The sequence below is a fragment of the Morone saxatilis genome, unplaced genomic scaffold, assembly GCF_004916995.1.
Source record: "Morone saxatilis isolate NCDOM2014 unplaced genomic scaffold, NCSU_SB_2.0 Contig18, whole genome shotgun sequence".
NCBI lineage: Eukaryota > Metazoa > Chordata > Actinopteri > Moronidae > Morone > Morone saxatilis.
This window is the reverse complement of record NW_023339740.1, coordinates 22,590,911-22,595,897: the sequence shown is the minus strand read 5'-3', so window position 1 is coordinate 22,595,897 and position 4,987 is coordinate 22,590,911. Positions and strand designations below refer to the sequence as shown.

Below are 4,987 nucleotides of genomic sequence, written 5' to 3'. Positions count from 1 at the left end.
ACTCGCTGTCTGATAATGGTACAATGTCATTATTATTATTATTATTATTATTATTATTATTATTATTATTGTTGGATGAAACGTCTCACATGTTACACCTGGTGAGATATTTTACTGGCAATGTAGTAGGTGAAACAGGACTCTGCCTCCCCCCTGCCAACCCCCAGCCCCCCACAAACACCATCACCACTACTCTCATATTCATGTACCACATCTGTCTAACCAGATCTTGGGATGTGTTCACTCTGCCGTGGATCTTTATATGAATTATAGACCAGTTTACACATACTTTGAGAAAATATTCCCTCTTTATCAACTGGATTTACCAACAGGAAAACGTTTTTGTAAGTTCATTTTTACTGAGACAATTCAAATTCACAGATGTTGAAAATGAATTTTGGTTTAAAATCATATTAAGATCTGTTTTCAAACTATTTTTTATATTACTATAAGTATTATATTATAAAAGGTGCATAAATTATCAAAAAGATTACAATAGGCCACAGTTAACATAATAAAAATAAGGGTATTTTGGTTAGAGATCTCAAACCACATGTTATGTAAAACTACTGGCATAAGTAAGTAGTATATAAATACACACACTGTATGCACTTTAAAAGCCTGCATGTGTAATGACCTGAGGAATACCGCTGGGAAATTTAGAGTACACACACGAATGAATCCACTCAACCATCTGTAACATGTGGTCGTGTTAACCTTTGCCTTTTGAGTATTGAACAGATGTGGAAGATGTCAATCACCTTAATCATATTTGCCATTTCTATTATTAGTGCAGTGTGTAATGGTCTCCTAAATGCTAAAAGATTCTTATATAATAAGGCTATTTGTGGTATTAATCGTAATAACACATAAAAAAGTCATGTGGATGTACCTTGTATTCATTGATCTATGTTGTTGTTTAGAGCTTATGTTTCCTATTTCTGTAGATAACCGGCCAAATGTCCAAAGCAGGATGTTAAATTGTTCCATGGCAGCTATAATGCAGTTTAATAGAAGAAACTATTAAGTTTGCTAAATGATTGGTATTGATAATAGCCTTTTAAGATTGAAGATACAATTAAGGATGTATTAATTTATTATATATGTGCTATGGTAACATGAGATAGTAGCTAATCTTTTATGATGGAGTGCATTATTAATGTCCACAAGATGTAAGATGGCTGGTTTAATGTCTTATTCCTTAAAATTAGCTAATTATTCACTCTTAAAAATACGATTTAAGGCAGATGTATGTGTCTTTTTCTCAACACACTATGTTGCACTGATTTTCAGTGTAAATCTTTCACACTCGAACTAGTTATTAAAAAAATCATAAATCTAAGATACTATTTTTAATGAGCTCATAATTATTACTGATGTCCTGCCTTACTCCTATTTTTGTTTTTACTTAGCAAAACTGTAAATTTAGTAGTGTTTATTTCGAATGTTTACTACTACTACTACTACTACTACTAATAATAATAATAATAACAACTTCATGTATACAGCACTAAACTCAGACAAAAAAAATCATATGGAAGTGAGGTAGAATTAAAAGAATAGAAGAATAAAAGTTAAATAAAAAGAATACAGAAAAAAGTTTAATTGTTTAAAATAAACTGCACTGGGGCAAATAAGATTAAACAATTAAAAGATACAAAATTAAAAGCATAAAATAACACTAATATATGATAATATATGATAAAGCCAATAATACTAATATAATAGATAAAACATGATGGGAAATTAAACGCTAGAATAAATAAAATAAGGTATTTTCTGGAAGATTGGGTTAAAAAAAAGTGTTGATTAATGTTAATTAATTATGCAGGTTTTGTTGTTGTTGTTGTTGTTGTAGCTGAATAGCTAGCTAGCTAAGAAGTTGCAACAATTTACATGAAGTTTCCACTGAAATATGCTCAGAATAAACTTTCACTGAACACAAAAAAAACAACAAACAAACAAACATGAAAACTAAACACTGAAGAAAACAAACATTCAAAGTAAAAACTTACAGTAACTCACAGTTATCGTCTGACCCAAAGGTTAAACTTGGGGTTGGTGGAGTTGACATCCCCTGTACCATCATAGCATTTTATAGCTAACTGACGCTAAAGCCAGTGTTGTCACCATCACCTTGGTTACGCTACCGTGAGTTACAGCTAACGGGCCGTTTAAGCTTAATTAAACTGATATAATGTGTGAACAATTCTTCCATCCAGTTTCCATTCAGGGCTCAGGACTAGTGTTAATTCAAGCTAAGATAACATTACTGCATTACGTTATTCAGCTTTAGGTTTGCTTGACCTGCTCGCTTCGGCTGATGGCGGGCAAAATAATGTTAATTGTTTTTTTTTTCTTTTTAATTCTTACTTGTATTTCATTAATTATTTCATTATTTGACTTTGTTTTTTACAGTATAGAACTGTTTTTTGTGGTATTTTATTTATATATGCCTTAAAAATATGGTAATAAATCAATTTTCCCAAAAGTAAAAGACTTCAAGTAACTGTCACATATTTCAAGATATTTTATATGCAATACCTGTGATCATACATTATACAGTATAGAGTGAGCATCCATGTAGACACTCTAGTCAGATGTCAAAAGAATGATTTGCTAATCCAACAAAAACTGACAGGACAGGAAGAGGACATCACCATAAATCAGAGCATCAGACAGGCATTAACACTCACCATGAAGGAGCAACAACTTATTACAGGACTGAGAGAGACTGCGGTGTATGTCTTTGAGGTTTTTCCATTGAGTCTTTTCCTTTATTAAAGGTTTCATTTAATTAGACTAATGACACATCAAGTAGGCTTAACATGAGTTATTCACATATTCACTCCTCTTAAAACCAAACGCACAGTCCTGTACAAATAGGCCTCCTGACCATCTTTGCTCTGTGTTATAGTTCAGAAAGCAGAAAATAAACTCAACAAAAACTGTCTCATCACATTGTCTGATTGTTCTTTTTGTTTAAGAAACAAATGTAAATAGAATACTCACTACAATGGAGCCCAAAACTTCTGCCAGAAACAATCAAATTCCAAATGTATATGTTCCACTGAAAATGTCAATGGAGTTTAAAGGTTACACCTTATCTTATAACTTCCTTTTTATAATAACAACAACCGAATGCCAGCGTTTGTATTCAGTACTTTTTGCTTTCTGTGTGCGCATTTACTGACATATGTGTGTTGTTTTTGTATCTGGCCTAGAGCCTAGCCTCCTTCCGAGCCTCGTGTGTCGCTTTAATATTTGGTGGTGGTTGATCGATTCATGAGATAAGCTCACAAGGCAGAGTCAATTTTTATACTCACTACACACAGACACACACACACACACACACACACACAAACACACACACCCAGATCCCCAACCCAAACAAATCCCTTGAAATCTCGAAGAGAAACAGACACTCAGGAGCAGCTGCAAAACAGGATGCCCTTGAGAACAGGACACCCCGCCCAACATGGCCTGAATAAACAGTGCTGTCAGAGAGCAGAGGGGTGGAGCAGAGTGCAGGCACTGGACAGGGGAGAGATGACAAAGAGAGAGGGGTACACAAAGCCAAGTAAAAGTACCCTGAAGTGACACCCAATTGCCCTTGTTGTAAGGATGAATGAGATACACGCTCTCAACATACTGTAAAGACCCTGTTTATGTGGCAATAACCTGGGCCAAGACCACTTAAGTCAAGTCTAAGATAAATCCAAGTCAAGTTTCGAGATTCAAGACCAAATGGGGCCAAAACTAAGACCAAGACCAAAAGAAACAAAACCAGTTCAATATTCTTCAAACTGTTGCTGTAATTTTGTTCATAATCAGCTGTAATATCACTTTAATCACTCTGTCGTAATTTGGTAGTTTAAACTTAAAACAACATAAAAATGTATCGAATGTATCAAAAATCATTAAAGTACAAAGATCAGTGTTTCGATATGCATTGGGATTATTTTTAATCATATAACCATGATAATAAATAATTTATTTCCATTCCCTTTTATTTGTGGATCAAGCATCTATCCATGAACCAGGAGCACTTTGTGTTACATTGCTATTAGATCCTTTCTTACTTTTTTAAATAACATTTAACACAACAAAGTTGCATTATTTGCTAAAATTGTGTTTACAACTGAAAAAACAATATGATTCCATTAAAAATATGACTTATACAGATTAATTAAATTAAGTTAATTAAATATTGTTAAATATTGCAAACCCAACAATATTTGAGTAATCTCAGAATGTAAAGACAACAACCTCAGTGTGCTCAATCTTAACTACATCTGTGGAAACCAAAGACTGAAATAAGGGAGGCCACTGGCTAAGACAGAGAAAGGTTCAGGTCAGAAGACCCATGAGGCACAGACAAGTACAAGATAACAGAGACAATGTCACATCAATACAAGTACTAGAGTCCTGATAAGTTCTGAGCTTGAAAAAAAGAGTGCCAGGATAAATATCTGACTTTTTTAGAATATTACCTTGGACTTTGTTACAGTTCTGCTTAGGAATTATGCTCTTCTATAATTCACTTTCTCAAGAATAACTCAATTTCTTGTCCAGTCTGCAGATAGAAATGCATAAAGTCAAGGTAGATGAATGAGAACTGCTCCTAAACTGAGGCTGACTTCTGTGTTTAACAGGCAAGATCAACAGGCTTTTCACTGCTACAGTATCACTTGGTTATTACAAGAAAGTGGAAAGTGTCAGAAATGTTCTAGTCTACTGAGGACACTTTAAAAAATCACATTATTTTTGCCTCTGTGCATTGTAATAATGTAATACATTATCAGTCATCAGCCATTGTCCCCACAGGTTTTGACTATTTTAGAGCGTTTGGAAGTTTTTGGTAAGAAATGATTATTCTTTGCTTTAGGGTGTTGCTGCATTGACGCTCCAAAGGGCTCAAAAATCACAAGTTAAGGCTTTTGGGGATACTGGGGTGGGAGGGAGGGGTTGGTTGCTCACAGTGGGC

At 34.1% G+C, this 4,987-nt stretch overlaps 1 protein-coding gene across 5 annotated transcripts in view; it reads right to left on the bottom strand.

Moving 5' to 3' along the window:
- anks1ab (ankyrin repeat and sterile alpha motif domain containing 1Ab) overlaps nt 1-4,987 on the bottom strand; it is a 40,254-nt gene that overhangs the window by 33,540 nt on the left and 1,727 nt on the right. The window contains exon 1 of one of the 5 annotated variants that reach the window (XR_004796756.1): nt 3,013-3,257. The exons of the other annotated variants lie outside the window; for them this stretch is intronic. The gene's annotated coding sequence lies outside the window, so the exon portion shown is untranslated. Of the gene's footprint in view, nt 1-3,012; nt 3,258-4,987 lie in introns of those variants that run through there. 5 annotated transcript variants of the gene reach the window in all.